The following is a 16,190-nucleotide window of genomic DNA, read 5'->3' as shown; positions in this document are numbered from 1 at the left end:
ATGAAATGAGGAGCTTAAATACTTTGGAGTTAGACAGCTGGATGAAGAACAGGTGGCTGATGGGAAACAGGGTCCAGCTGTGAGGGGAGACCAGGCAGGCAGGCTGAGGGAACGTCAGAGGAAAAAACAGGAACAAGGAGAAAAAACTGAACTAAAAGTGTTGGAGAAAAACAAATGCTCCCCATATTTACTCTCAGGTGTGTTGGTTTATATCAGGGGTGTCATATTCCAGTCCTGGAGGCCCGCTGCCCTGAAACGTTTAGACGTGCCGCTGCTGCAGCACCTGAACAGAATAATTAGGTCATTAAGGCTCCGGAGAACTGACCTACACCAGGAGGAGGTGATGAAAAACTCTAAAAAACTGCAGGACAGCGACTGGAGTTTGACACCTGTGGCTTAAATGGAAACATTTAACTCATAATGAGTTCATCGCTAGAAAAGGTCAAAAGGTTGCACAAGCAAAAACATGGTGGTTCTGGTGGAAACAGTGACGATCTGGAAATCAGTCCCAATCTGGCCCTGATTGGAATCATGGATGAATAATCAGGTGCATCAATTTGCCCTAATCTCCTTATTACATCTTTAATTGTTTCATATTTTTTTATGTCTCTAATGAACAACAACCAGAAAGAATCCAGTCAAACTGTCACCTCACTTCCTGAAATAAGAGATGCATTCATCTGTGTTTTCTATGAAAGTATCATATTTAGTAGAAACCAGTATTTCCACCACAGACTCCAGGTTGTTATGTTGTAATGCAGAAACTCTGAATAGAAGTGAAGTCTCAGACGATCATTTACTTCTTGGTATTAAGGAACATGAAGAACTTTAAGAAACTTTGACTGAACCATCTTTCTGAGAAAAGCTGGAACAGGAAGCTTCATAAAAGCATTCAGATTATTCATGAAAGTAATGGATCCAGTTTTTACCTCCCAATGTTTGGCTTTGTAAACTTTTCATAAACATACAGGAAAAACAAGGTGAAAGAAAAACCAGGTCAGAATTGAATCCTGGGAGTTTTTTTTGTTGTTGTTTTTTTTTATTCTGCCAGAATCCTAACAAAGGAAACAACCTAAACTCAGGTGAGCTTTGAAACTCAGGTTTCTCAGAGTTCAAACCTGAACAAAGTGAAGCAGAAATAAGTTTCTTTGCTCCTCAAACTCTGGAACAAACTCCCTGAAAACTGGAAGTGCAGAAAATGTTAACTCTTAAATCTTAAATCAAGACTGAAAACCTGTTTGGTCTTTTAGCAGCTTATTCAATAAGCCCCATTATTCAGTTTAATGTATTTCATTGGGATTTTAATTGAAAGTAGTGAGAACTGACAGCATCATAGAGACGCAGCAGGGAGGGTGTGGTGGAAAACTACACCTCAAGCTTCGACATTAAATTCAGATAAAGCAGCATTAAAAGTCGATTAAAGGTAATTTTATTTATATAGCACGTTTTCAGCAACAAGGTAATACAAAGTGATTTACAGGAATTTAAAGGAAAGAAACAAAATAACAAACCAAAGGAAAGAGCAAAAGAAGAAAAAGAATCTAATGTTGATCTAAATTAAATAAACTAGACACTATTCAGGGCTGTAGGTGAGTATTAGTACGTTTCCTCTGGGCTAATTCCTTTTCTGGGCTGGAAGAATCAGAGTCTAAAAAGTTGTTGCTAAGGTAGTTTTTCTGGATTCTAGGTTCTAATCCTTGTTCTGGGTTGTTAGATTAGTGTAAGTAAATATTGTCTGGACTTCCTAAGTGTGCTCTAAATTTGTAAAAGTAATGAGTAATCCACAGTTTCTAAGTAATAATAAAAACTAAATGTTCCTGTTCTGGAAGATTTTTTTCTGGATTCTAAGTTTGTTCTAATTCCTTTGCTGGGTTGCAATAGTAGGAGTCTCTCTGCATAATAATCTAAAAATTAATCTAGTATTGGTCTAAATAGTGAGTACTGTACAGTTTCTAAAAAATAAGCTAAAGAGTGACTAATAAAATAATAAACTAGAGTCTCTGGATTCCAAGTTTGTTCTAATTCATTTTCTGGGTAAAAAGCAAGAACTCCACAGTTTCTAATAAAATAAAAAGAAGAAAGCGTACAGTAGGGCTCATGGCAACATTCAGACAAAACTGTCACGATATGCGGTGAAGAGGTGACGAGGAAGACGCTGAGGACCCAGATTGTTGAGAATAAAGTGAAGAATTTAATGAGGAAACAAATAATAATCCAAGTCCAGGAAGCACAGAATGAGCAGAAGGCTAAGGCTTAAAACTGGTAGCAAGTTTTCACACTAGACATCTGACAACAGACTTGACACACAACTAGACAGACCAGACAAGGACCCAACAAGGAACAAGGAATTAAATACACAGAGAGTAATCAGGGAAACGAGACACAGCTGGGAACAATCAAGGGTAGACAGGACAACACAGAGACTCAATTCACTGAAAACGACACAGAAACCTAAATTAACACAGAGAAAAACCCAAATCATCACAAAAACAAAAGACAAAGCAAAGACATGAGTGAAGGCGTTGACATCACAGGGACATGAAACCACGTTGCTCAGCCTCCCGGCAGAAGTCCGATAAGATGTTGTTATCGAGGCATGTCCTTGGGAGAGCACAGCTCCACAGCTGCATGGATAACAGGAGGTGGGAAGGAGCATTATGTTTACATATCTTCAAGGAGATTGGAAATATTCAGCCCTTCCAAGGCAACACGAGGAAAGCAAATTCAGATATAAAATGTTTTAGGTCGAGTAGATTATAAATTAAAATCTTCCCTAGAGTCTCTCCAATACATCTCAGTTCCCAATTATCCAAATTAGTTTGGTCGTTCCATTGAGTTGAACCTGGCAACGTCTCCAAGATCGATTCCATCCAGTTAGTGAGTTTTGAGTCCTCAGCTGGGCTGAGAGTCTCAGCAAGACTCACATCCAACTTACGTCTCTGTCCAATAACAGTCTGAGTGTTCGCTAGTTCAGCCAAGTCTGTCACAAATTTGTCGATAAGTCAGGAATACACAAACTCCAAACAGCAGAAATCCTGCTATCATGAATAAATCCAGGGTGAATCCCGCCGGGTGTGTCCCTGCAGAACAAGAAGGCTCTCCTGTGCCCAGAAAATATGATCAATTGCATTGAGAGACCAGTAGACCAGATCCATAATTTGTAGATTTGGAAGATGTGCAAAGAAAGGTTCCAAAAATATAGAAAAAGACAAGACAAAAGCAGAGCAAGCAGGGCAGGGAGGGAGCAGAGGAAAAAAGCGTCCGCCTTCACCGAAAGCAAGAGAAAACGTGCAATCTTTGCATGATTTTGTAAATAATGACAATTTAATGCAAAACTGGCACTTTTAAGGACTTTCAATGCAATTTTAGAGCAACTTTGCATTAAAAGTGTCGTTATTTACAGAATGACGCTTCATAAAGACTCCTTCATGTTTATGACAGTGTCATGCTGCCTTATGTTCACCCTCTCAAATAAGATGCTGCCATGTTTTTGTGTTTGTGCATTTTGAAGGAATATTAATGAATTTAATATGAAATTCATGCAGTGAGTCACAGAGAGGACTGAGCAGAGGAGAAGTTCTGCAGATTGATACTTTTTATCGCCATCAGACGCCGTCGGACTGAGACTTCATTGCTCATCAGGAGTCGAATGTTTCCAGTCCGTCTGACCAGGAAGTAAAAAACATCTGAAAGTTTCTGCTGAAGATATTTGCAAGTATGATCAATTTACATATTCTTGGTAAAACCCAAATGTGTATGAGCTTTTGTTTTAATATCTGTACCATCAGTTCTGTCGCCAGCTCTGAATGGCCGCCTGTTGCCACGGCGTTATATCAGTATTTTCTGTCAGGTTTATGTAAATGATAAAAGATAAATGTTCCGCTTGGACTTTATTACTGATGATGAAACAAACTTTCTGTTTGTTCTTCAGACAAGCCCAGACTGAAATGTTGGACACTTTTCTGACTTTGTGTAATAAAAACTTTCTGAACCTTTGAGTTTCAACAACAAACAAAATAATTTCTAATTTTATGCATCTTTTGATAGAGAGGACTCCTGTCATCAGATCCAGAGGACACTTTTCATTTTAGTAACTCTGATCCCAACATTGTTTTATCAACTTAATGTTGCTCCAGTTGAGCCATTTTAAAGTTTTTTATAAATAAAGTATATTAGATTAATCTTTCTCAAGTAAATTTTTCTCAAATCCTTTTTTTATGTTGGAAAAATCCTCCAACCTCCAGGAAGAGTTTGTTCTTCTAATCATGTTCATGGCAAAAATAATCATTTTCCCAACATTTCCCTTTCAGGTGTGTTTAGATTTGCAGTTGTTTTCATTGCCACGTTTCAGAAAGCATGAAAGGAAACAAAACCAAGCAGAACATAACTCCACTGAAAAATGCTGGTATGTTTGTAATAACAACTTCACGAATAATTAAAGTAGAGACTGCAAAGAATTTGAGTTTATGAAAAGCAGATTTCATTCAGCTGCTTACACTCTTAGAAATGTCTGTAAATTTACAGCAGAATTCTAGCAGTAACTTACTGTTATTATAAAATACGGTAGAATATTGTTACATTTAATGTCTTCTTCTGTTGTCACAATCAAGACTGACGACTGGCCAAAATAATGGTACAATAAATACAGTATTTTTCCTAGGCATCTTAGAGAATCAGCATTTAAAGTCAATTTTAAACGGAAAGAAAAAAATACTTTCTATAATAAATCTTTTAGGGACTGAATCAAAATCTACAGAGCAAAATGTTAAAAATACAGTTTAGTCTAATTCAAAGATAGGAGCTTTAGTTTCCCTACAGAGCTGCTGGTATAGCAGGTTAAACATCCTCGTCTGGTGTTGATTCTGAAATCTGAAATCCAGACGGAGTTGATCCCACAATTGCAACTGTGACGTCACGTGTTTGTCCCGGGAGCGGGGACAGAAATGGCGTCTTGTCTGGAGCTTATCATAACAAGGTAGTATTCATAATTAGTATTCATGATTAAATATTTATTTTGCTTTAAGTTTACCTTCTGTTACAATATTAATGTTTTCTGTTTCCTTGCACTGATAAAATTAAAGAAATACAATAAAGAAATCAGATTTTTGATGTCATTTTTATTATAAAGATCGACAGGGAAAGGGTCATTTTTTCCTTTTGGATCTCAGAAAATCTGCTCCCAAATGCAGTTTACATAACGACAATCTCTTTCTGTAAATAATCACCGTAAAGTGTGTGATCAATAAAAACGTGCATAACGTGCCGCTTATCTGGGTAACGAACTGAGAGCAATAAAACGCAACTTACAGGTTTAATGTAAAGCAGTTGTCTTTTGAAAAGGTAAAGTATATAAAATTAAATTAATACAGTTTAAGTTTGATTTCTGTGCAAATGCCAAGCAAGTCAGTGAAACGGTAAAACAGCAGCTTCCTCTTCTCTTTTGACACGCAGCCGTCCTGGACCTGAGCAACAAAACACAATAATGTCACTAATTCTAAATATATACTGACAAAAATCAATAATCAGTTTATAAAAACAACCATCTGTTACTAAATATATATGCTGATGACAAGATTGTGTTCTTACGTGTTTAATGTGACTTTAATGTGTTTCTGTTCTGGACAGTTTCTCAACTTCCAGCTTGTAACTTTAATCTTGATGCAGCAGCTGATGTAACAAACCTTCCCTGGAAATGTTTTTCCACATTACCAGATTTTTCGGACTATAAGCTGCTACTTTCTCCCCACGCTTCAACCATGCAGCTTACATATGTACGTTTCCTGTTTTATTTTTATTTTTTAATGTGTAGGTGCGGCTTAAATTAAGGTGCGCTCTATAGTCCAGGAAGTACGGTACTCTTTTTGATTTTTGACAACTTCTCGCTCCAGAGCAAACATTCAGGTAATCCTTCCGCTTTGGCAATGAATGCAAATGATTCGGTCCAAGAACTGCAGAATCTCTCCTGGGTTATTGTCCTCTTCGCTCTCCATGACCCAACACACACCTGTCGGGTTGTTTACCACCTGCCTCGCGCCGCCCAGCTGGAAGAAACGTCACAGGCTATGATGCAAATCTTCGTTGGCAGAAATGTTGAAGTTTAATATTTATTCTACACATTTTTATAGCGTTGGAAAACGTTAAGACTGATTGTGTCATTGTTGTGGATAGGTGAGGCGCGGGATCACCTGGTGTTATTACTGATTGTAGATCAGCTGTTGCTCACCTAGTGACTTCAGTGACTGGCTGATGGGGAGGTTTAATGTATGTTTTTGTCTTTGATTACTGTTTAAACTTGCGAATCCGGTTTTAATGCTGCTTTGGACCCTGTTCTGGATATTGACAATATCGACAAAATAAATCCATCTTAAACTGCATCCTGGATTTAAGTTTGATCAGCTGGCGCGTCAACAAGGATTCCCCTATTCAGCTGCTGGGCGACTTTGTTTGACTGTCGCTAATAGTCATGTTTGTTCTCCTAAACCAAACTGTATATTAAAAACTCCCAGATAGCACAGAATGATTGAAACAACATTGAATCAATGTCAGCCAGAAACATTGAATCAACGTTGAACGCTGACATTGAAACAACATTGAAAGTGGTCGGTGACTTGTATGTTGAATCAACGTTAGGGTTTCAACCATAACTGACATTATATCAATGTTGATTCAACCATCATCTGTATGTCAACTTGTATGCATATTTGTGTTGATAGTACATTGAATCAGTTATGAATCAATGTTGATTCTACATTATATCAATATTGAGTCAACCATCATCTGACTGTGGTTCTGCACACATATTTCCGTTGATTCTACATTGAATCAATGTTGATTCAACACTCATCTGAACGTGGATCTGCATCCGGAATTGTCTTGATTCTACATTGAATCAATGTTGCTTCGACAGTCATCTGACTGTGGTTCTGCACACATATGTCGGTTGATTCTACGTTTAATCAATGTTGATTCAACACTCATCTGAACGTGGATCTGCATCCGGATTTCGGTTCATTCTACATTGAATCAATGTTGATTCAACAGTCATTCGACTGTGGTTCTGCACACATATTTCGGGTTGATTCTACATTGAATAGGTTAGGAATCAACGTTGATTCAACCTTCATCTGAACGTGGTTCTGCACGCACATTTGTGTTGATTCTGCATTCAATCAATGTTTATTCAACCATCATAACCATCATCCTGAAATAAACCACATAAAAATACCATGGCAGTGCTTAAATATTTTATTTAATTTCAGTCTTCTGGCCGTCCCTTTGGTTGCCTTTCAATGCCTCCCTCCCGGTCTGGTGCATAGTGAAACCATTTCTTTACTGTTTCGCTGTAATTTTGATCAGTTAGGCCTGGTTCGAATTGACGAGCAGCAACTGAAAGACACAAAAGAACATCATTACGATAGAGGGTATCTCACATAAAATTTCTTATTATCCCATACCCTCACTTTGTTTAGATTCTGATTCACCAACAGTCTCATTTCCTACAATTAAAATTCAAAGCCCTTTTCCAGTAGAGGAAGCTCACCTAATATGCACTCTTGCAGGATTGTGTCCTTGAATGGCTTTTTACTCTGGGAATGCCTATGTTTCTTCCCAGCCCAGTTGAACTGACTTGCCAGGGCATTTCTCATACAAGTTATCAACATTCTTCTTATCATGTTGGCTGAATTGGTGCCTCCTACTAGAGCCAGTCGAGCAATCTACATCAGAGACAAGTACATGAAGGCATAGCATTACACAGCAGCATTATATCATGTAAATTAAAAACACAGCAGAGACATAACCTTGTTTTGATACTGTATTTATGCTTATGCACTGATATTCCACTCCATAGTGTTCATTCATGGTCATGGATATTAGCGTTATTAACCATCCTGGTCCCAATTTGGGTTAGGTCAAAATTTAAATCATCTATGTGAATAATTGCAAAATGTTTCATAAATAGCACATCTACAAGCTCTGTGACATGTTCAGAACTTGTAGATTACAATTTGTGTTCAAGTAGCTAAAGAGCTAACATTTTGCCCTTAGAAAAAGACTCACACTGACATAATCTACATTGATGCTGATCAGTCTTTCAAATGAATTACCATCTTTTGACGCACTGTCTCTTCAATCAGTAATGACTCTGCTTTACTGAAATCTTCTTCACTTTCAATTGGCAGCTGGAAGGGGAGTACAAGGTTTGCTGGTCCTTGTGTGCTACCTGGTGTAATGTTACTCTGAGCCAAATTGTTCTTAATGAATTGGACATCTCTGGATAGATCCTTCACAATCACAAGAGCTTCAGCAAGCATCGATGTCATCTTATGGATAGCGAGGTCTTCAGGAGAACATTAAGAATCTTTAAGTGCAACATCAAAATAACCTGAAAATGACACATTACAAATACATTATGTCCAATAGACTTGCCTCTCAAAAGCTGCCCATTATTGCTGCCCATCCCTTTGTGTGGTTGCATCTGCAAAACACAAATATTCATGCACAGAAGTTTAAAGGTTAGGTGTCAAAATGACACCGACTTTCTTTAGGTGTGAAATGTTTCCTACAGATCTTTTATAGATAAGGACATTTCTGCATCTAATCAGGAGAGAACTCTGATGAGTGGAATACACAAGATCACAATGGCAAAAAGAAAATACTGTCAGGGCTTTGTGTTATGTTTGCCTTTAAAAAATAATGCATAAGTGTCAAAGCATTTAAAGAGTTGGTGTCATTGCTCACACAGATGTGAGCAATGACCACAGTTCAAATATAGACACAACCTCACACATTCAGATCACAAAATGTCTACAAATGTTGGATGACTGTCTTGATACCTTCGAAACCTTGATTAGGCGCTGAATCCAATACATCATTCAGGTCGGAGTTTGCTTTTAAGTGAATAAGAAATGCAAAAACTTAGCTAAAGTGAATTCATTAGTCAACACAGATCACTGTATATGTATGTAGTAAAGTGGGTTACTCTGTGATATATCCAATGGCAGCCTATTTTGTGCACATTGTGAGAGACCAGGGCGATGGTTATACTGCCTTGAGCTGCATCCAGACAACCCTGTAGATATAGTTACATTTCGCAATAGTTTACAAGTGTAAACACAAGATACATAATCTAAATGTTTGATCAAACTAACTAATTAGCCAGAATCACTAAGATACCCATCACTATTACTGAAAGAGTACAGCATCATACCAATACTTGTACTTTGTCGCTGTGGATTCTGCAACCTGTGGTACTGGACACAGTGGGCTGTAGCAAAACCTGGCATCTCAGCTTGAACACAAAGTAGGAAATACACAAAGCAGTGAGGTTATTACTGTAACCTTCCATATGAGAAAATGTGAGACTTATATTCAGCTGACTGCTCTATATTTAAAGCATTGCTTTGACATCACAGTCTTATGAGACTGCTTGACGACTCACCATTAAGAACTTCATCAGCTAGTGATTGTTGGTAGTTGCTAGCAACAAGATCTACTAAGAAAAATAGGAAATAATTAAGAGCTAAAACTATACACAATTAGTTTTAGCTCTAAGTGCTAAAACTATACACAATTTCAGCAAGAAACACAATTTCAATCAAATTAAAATGTCCTTTTATTGGTACACTGTTATATGTAATTTCTTTTTTGACTGTGTAGAAGTGAGCATAGTGTCAATATAAAGGAAACAATACCTGGACATCCAACATCAGGTGGTTTGGCAAAACGCTTTCTTTTTGCACTGCTACTCTGATGGTCTTCAGAATCAGAATGCATAAACTGCTGATTTGGCCTACAAAACATTATGATAATACACTATATGAATATTACAACTGTAGTTAAGATACTACACTTATTAGTCAAGGCTACCGTCTGAATACATGGACACTCTGGCCACTTTGAGCCATCCTTTTAGCAGTGGTTGTTATTTTCTAGTTGCAACGCCCTAGGGAAAGTTATCACTGTGATAAAGTTAGTAATGTACCTGGATATTCTTTTTTGGCGGATAGCTCCTTCATCATGAGATTCAATTTCAGATGTTGGACACATTGTGGTGTTATATTTTGTCTCTCGTTTTTTCGCCTCATCAAGGGTCTCTGTAAAGAGCAGAGGGTAAATGCCAATTTGCATGTCTGCAGTCCAGTGCAGAACTACCCTAACAGCTCCTTCCCAACTCCCAAAAAACAGAACAATCACACCTGTGTGAAGCGCTACTATCATACATCATCTCATTCTGGCCAATCACTATTTGCCTCCTCACATTTGTCTTCTCTGATTTTACATACACAAAACATCTCAGCTGGACCTCTGAGGTACCAGCGCTTTATTATAATTATATATATTGTTTACTTGGTTTAATGTAGCCTCCTAAACAAACCTTTGCATCTGTAATGTCATGTCCCAATAGATAAACATACGTGAAAAGAAGAAAATATTGAGCTGATTTATCTATAACATGACAGCACGACTGTGTAGAACAGCTGTGCATGTGTTGCACCAGTTACTCACCACACGTAATGAGGACTCGTACATCCGTATAGGTGATCCATTTGTCGTCTGGTTGCATTCCGTCTCGAAGGGCTTTCTTGAGTGTTATGTGTTTTGGGGGCCATAACAGCGTCTGTTCCTCAGCTTTAAACCAGCTCTCTAGAACTACTGCTGTCCCACCATTTGGGAACTGTACAACTGACCACAGTGCCTCTCTACTCATCTTCGAAGGGCTAGGGATGAAATGAGAACTACTCATGATATCTCCTTACAGGTCATCCCCATTTCACTCTTCAAAGCCAAAGTGCACTACAGACATTGTAGTTTTTGGCCAGTCAAACATGTTATTTGCACAGGTAAGAATTAGATAAATGTTATTTTTAGGTAATTTATGCCATGATATACATCTCAGTTACAGATACTGCACTTTGGCAGGGCAGCATGACTATGCTAAATGAAGTAGTGGTATTACAATGGCACCATCCATGTCTGGACAGAGAAGGCATTTGCGCTTGATAGAGGCCAGTCCAACTACCCCTATATTTTCTTTCAAGCCACTGACTTTGTATGTGCCAATGTATGATGATTCACAGGGATACATGTAATATGGCTGTTTGTGTCCGTACATTCTGACGATTATATATGTATCCTCTTCTGATTTAATAATATTCTCTATTAATGCAAATCCATCTCCAACTTCAACACAATTGTCTCCTTTCTTTGTGGACAAAGTAAACCGATGAGTGGAGACCTTCCTGTACTGTTGTGAAGAAATAAACTGTGTGGGGACTGGACCATCGATGTGGATGTTAAGCAACTTTGGATAATCTCTAGAACATGTGGGTCCAACATGTGAGGTTTCAGACAACCTTTTAACTACCTGTTGTAGTGTCTGATGTGGCTTGCGTAGAAGATGCTTAATTTGACCAAGACAATTCTCAAAAGGAAATCCTGATATATTATCTAGATTGCCGAACCTCCTGTATTCTTCAGCCAAATGAGTAAGCTGGTGTATATTGTACACAATTTCATCTTTTCCATATAATTCCCCAAAGTGTTCAACAAAAGCAACCATCAACTTTTGTGCAAAGGCTAACATTTCCTCAGATATACTAGGGGACAGCAACATGTACATTCCAACGGAAAACAACATAAAATTGTCATACAGCTCACTGGGGAGTGAATCCTTCAAAACAACAGGACCCCAATATAACATGAAGGATCGGAACTCAGTAGCTTTCCACCGATCTATCTCCGACAGTCCCCTTGGTTTACGGTTAAACTCAGAAGGCGTGTAGAAACGTAGCTTTAGGAGTTTATCTGAAATGCCTGCTGCAGTTTGGGAAGGAAACTTTGTTGCTAAATGTTTCCCCTTTAACCATATATGAAGCATTTTCCTTGTAACTCCGAGACAACAGACATGCATGTAATCTGGTGGAAACATAGAAACCATCTTAACTAAACCAGATAAAGGGCTCTTTCCAATGTGATGTTCCTCATCAACCATGTCAGAGAAACTGGAGTCTGTCCTAAGTTTATGCTTTGTTTCAGGAAATGTCATTTTATTCATCCATACACCCTCCTGAAAGCATTTGTCACAACCTGAATAGCCATTGAATCCTTTGACCTGCTTAATATAAGCTCTTGCCGGCGCATCACAAATAAAGGCAGAAATTTCTACATTAAATTGCTTACCATTATAAATAATGCCATTACACAATACATTCTGAAGATCTTTGACAAACTGAGCCAGGTACTCAAAAACACTCACTGGCTTGCTTAGACCACAAAAAATGCCTACAACAAATGGGGACTTTGTGTAGTCACATGTCAGACATCCAAGTATGGGCCAAAACTGAAGTTTGGAACTTTTAAATAAAGGTAAGCCATCTATATTAAACTGGATATTAATAGTAGTCATAGTTGATGGTACACACAAACATGCCAACCGTGAAAGCACCCCTTTGACTATTCCAAAATGATAATAATCTCCCCCTTGAATTGTAGTGATGGGCACATTTCTGGGTGTTCCAAGCAATGTTCTCCCATCTTTTGGTAGGGTAGGGTGAAACATTGTCAAAATAGACAGCAAAGATGACAGTGCAACCAGAGAGATTGAATAGGATGTTGCCCAATACTTTAAACTTGTCCTGAGCAAATCATTATTGTCATCACTGTCAAGCTCATCCTCCACTATACTTTCAAAATGTGCTTCACCTGGCAAGTCAGTATTTTCATTCACAGCACTGATAGTTAGTCGTCTGTTTAGTGGCAAGTCTGAAATATCTTGAAAAGGTAGTACATCCAACCTGCACTGACAAGAGGCTGCAACATGATATTTCTCCTGTTTCTTCCTTGGATTAGCATTAACTATTAACTTATACTCGGTGAGGATTTGCTGCTCTGTCTCTTTCAATAATTTGTTAACTCTACGTCTTTTAGCCCGAGAAGAAGCCGACATCTTAAAGAGTGTGGTGGTGCTTTACTCTAATGTAGACAAACTGCACCTGTTTACCTACAATTGTCTTCTTTCTTTAAAGCTGTTATATTTAAATATAGCTGGAAAAATAAAAAAAGGAGATGAAGAGATTCAGAATAAAATGCTGCATTTTAATATGCAAGATGAAACAAGCTGAAACATATTTGTACAATTAGATCCATATCAAGAAAGGCAATTATTATAATGCGAAAGTTACTGTTCATTTTAAAATACCAGCATAAGCAAATGCCTCACTATAGCAGGACCAAGCATCCTGAGACCTCACAAAGTGTACAACCCAACTTTAGTGTTATCAAAATCTGATTTAAAGTTAGTTTTTCAACATAATTATGCCATCACTGCTTATTTCCCTACCAAGCTGCAAGTTAAGCGCAACACAATGCAGTTGGTTTATAATAAATAGGTTAAGATCAAGGTAGATTGGCCACACTTACCACAAAAGTGCTGGGGGTTGAATAATTAAATTCAGAAACAGGTTGCACCAATCCTGCTGCAAAGGGGCTATGTGGTTGGGACATACCAGTCATGAAATGGGGGAGGTGGACCACCTAACTCCTTTTAGTGACTTCTATGTGTTTTTGTGTCAACATATCACACATACATAGTCAGTCATAACATTTACAGACAAGTAAGAAGATGTACAGGACAGAATTACAACCCAATGTTACCAACACATACTACTTAAATTATAATGTGAGTAACCCTCACAAAAAATAAAAGTAGTTTCACCCGGAGTCAAAGGAGGAGAGGAGGAGAGTAGAAAGGGGGAGGGAGGTTGAGGGGTAGACAAGCCAGGTGAGAGGTGAAGGGTGGAGGGAGAGGGGTTGGGGGTTAGAATGTGAGAGTGAAGTGGAGGGGTGTAATAAACACCCCTCCACTTTTAGAACATTTAGATTACTAGTTCTTCCCCAAATCTTGTCCTCAATCAAACTGACCTGCGTGTTTTCAGTTCAGCAAAACCCTGTTAATCAGATGTCAATTAATATCATGTGTGCTGAATTAGGGAAATGCCTAAAACTTGTAGTGCCTGGAGGACCAGTGCTGAAACACACTGGACTCGACGTTGGCGGCATTTCATTTATTTGATGTTAACCACAAACCATCATTGATTTAATGACACAGTTTCAACATTAGTTAATTGGCTAGAATTGAATGGTTGTTTTATAGTTGATCCACCATCAATTGTCGACCTCAAACATACATGAAACCTTTGTGATAATAATTCAACATTGAATTAACATCGTGTGCTATCTGGGTAGTTCTTTCCCAAACCTTGTCCTCAATCAAACTGACCTGCGTGTTTTCAGTTCAGCAAAACCCTGTTAATCAGATGTCAATTAAAATCATGTGTGCTGAATTAGGGAAATGCCTAAAACTTGCAGGGCAGTGTGCCTGGTGCCGGTGCTGAAAAACACTGGATTCAATTTTGGCATTTCAATCAATGGATGTTAATTGGCTAGAATTGAATGGTTGTTTTATAGTTGATCCACCATCAGTTGTCAACCTCAACCAAACATGCAACCTTTGTGATGGTAATTCAACATTGAATTAACATATATTCCAACAAGCCAACAGCGAAGCAGCTGTGTGGTTGGGCTATCCCACTCATGTAAACGGTGGGGGTGGACCGCTCCACTCCTTTTAGTAAGTTGTAGATGTTTTTGTGTCAATATATCACACACACACAGTCAGTGAGAATTGTTATGAACAAGTAAGAAAATGTACAGAAAGGAATCAGCACCCACTATCCTCTACAGTGCTTAATTTAAATGTGATAACCCCCGCTCAGTAATAAAATGCTCTGACCCAGAGCTCTGATGAGGAGGAGAGGAGGGGAAGGGGTGAGGCAAAACAGCTGACATTGATTCAATATTGATCAGATGTTGATCAGACATCGGCATTTCAGTCATTAGATTTCAACCACAAAACAACATTGATTCAATGACACAGTTTCAACACTGGTTACTTGGCTAGAGGTGGATGGTTGTTTGATGGTTGATCCACCGTCATTTGTCGTCTTCAACCAAAAATCAACCATTGATCAGACTTCGGCATTTCAGTGATCAGATTTCAACCACAACACAACGTTGATTCAATGTCACAGTTTCAACGGTTTGATTGGATGGTTGTTTGATGGTTGATCCACCGTCATTTGTCGACTTCAACCAAAAATCAACGATTCTAACTATTTTTCAACGTTGATTTAACATCATGTGCTATCTGGGCTGTTTCCCACCCACACCTTTTTCCATTTTCAAACATTTTTGAAAAAGCTCCAGGGAGCCACTAGGAAAATACAATGACATGGTTTTAAAGTTTTAAAGCAAGTTATGATTAACATTTGATGATGTTTTCTCTTTACATAATTAAAAACAGGATCATTTTTCCACATTAAGTAAAGAAAGCTTTATATTTTGTACCTGCTGTCTTCAGAGTGCCACACTATTGATATTCTCCCAAATGTTCCCATTTTTGATTGTGTTTTTTAGTCGCTTCATTGGGATTAACCCGGGAAGATGGTATCCAGAAAGGCAGGAAAAATCATTCAAAAGAAAAAGCAGACAGTGAATGTTCAGGTTTCCACCTTCATCAAAAACCTGACGGACTTCAAGTTGCTTTTCATACAAGTTACTTGGTCTTTTTTTCTTTTAAATATTTCTGTTTCCATATCATTTAAGACCTAAATTATATTGTTTTATCTTTTTCTGCTGGACGGTGCCTTCATGTGCCTCTAATAAAGTAAGAGCCACTTGGACTCTTGAAAACCGTTAATAGTTTTCACAGTTTAAAACCCTGTTGATTCTAGAATCCCACATTATTTCAACCATGTTGCATTTTTGATTTTTATAAGTCTTTTTTCTTTGATTTGTTTAGTGATACCCAAAGCATGGATGTTTCTTTAACAACTGTGTTTTTATGTTCTTAAGATTGTAGAAATGAACAAGTTAAACCCAGTTTATGTCACTGTAAACTGTAAGTCTGGCATTTTTATTCCAGTGTTACTGAAACTATGTCTTGACTTTGAAGGCCTATTTTTTACCAGTTCTCTGAGGAATGATTATGTGTTATGAATGTCTGAATATAATGAAAATATGCATCTGGTTTGAGGCAAAGTGATATAAATATAGATTCTGTTCTGAAGGTTACTTATCGCATCCTCCTTTGAGTTATATGAAGTTATGATTATGCAGATTATGCATTTTAG

The 16,190-nt window shown here is 38.0% G+C and overlaps 2 protein-coding genes and 2 long non-coding RNA genes across 41 annotated transcripts in view; 1 reads left to right on the top strand and 3 right to left on the bottom strand.

Annotated features, from left to right (window-relative positions):
- Positions 1 to 16,190, bottom strand: part of LOC114136412 (NACHT, LRR and PYD domains-containing protein 14-like) — a 337,230-nt gene that overhangs the window by 71,421 nt on the left and 249,619 nt on the right. The window lies entirely within an intron of this gene.
- The window catches only part of LOC114136418 (NACHT, LRR and PYD domains-containing protein 3-like), a 476,176-nt gene that overhangs the window by 381,438 nt on the left and 78,548 nt on the right, over positions 1 to 16,190 (top strand). The window lies entirely within an intron of this gene.
- Positions 8,459 to 9,243, bottom strand: LOC114136489 (uncharacterized). Its single transcript, XR_003593818.1, has 4 exons — positions 9,209 to 9,243; positions 8,981 to 9,070; positions 8,835 to 8,888; positions 8,459 to 8,476 (listed from the first exon to the last, which is right to left on the bottom strand). It is a non-coding gene; the product is annotated as an uncharacterized LOC114136489 (long non-coding RNA).
- Positions 9,245 to 11,273, bottom strand: LOC114136484 (uncharacterized). 4 transcript variants are annotated; one of them, XR_003593812.1, is made up of 4 exons: positions 10,507 to 11,273; positions 9,983 to 10,094; positions 9,440 to 9,790; positions 9,245 to 9,289 (listed from the first exon to the last, which is right to left on the bottom strand). It is a non-coding gene; the product is annotated as an uncharacterized LOC114136484 (long non-coding RNA). The 4 variants fall into 4 exon arrangements; XR_003593810.1 differs by lacking the exon at positions 10,507 to 11,273 and having other exon boundaries at positions 9,440 to 9,493; positions 9,693 to 9,790; positions 9,983 to 10,368; XR_003593813.1 differs by lacking the exon at positions 9,245 to 9,289 and having other exon boundaries at positions 9,376 to 9,493; positions 9,693 to 9,790.

The sequence above is a fragment of the Xiphophorus couchianus genome, chromosome 21 (genome assembly GCF_001444195.1).
Source record: "Xiphophorus couchianus chromosome 21, X_couchianus-1.0, whole genome shotgun sequence".
Taxonomy (NCBI): Eukaryota; Metazoa; Chordata; class Actinopteri; order Cyprinodontiformes; family Poeciliidae; genus Xiphophorus; species Xiphophorus couchianus.
The sequence above is the reverse complement of the archived record's forward strand: the minus strand, read 5'-3'. Positions and strand labels throughout refer to the sequence as shown.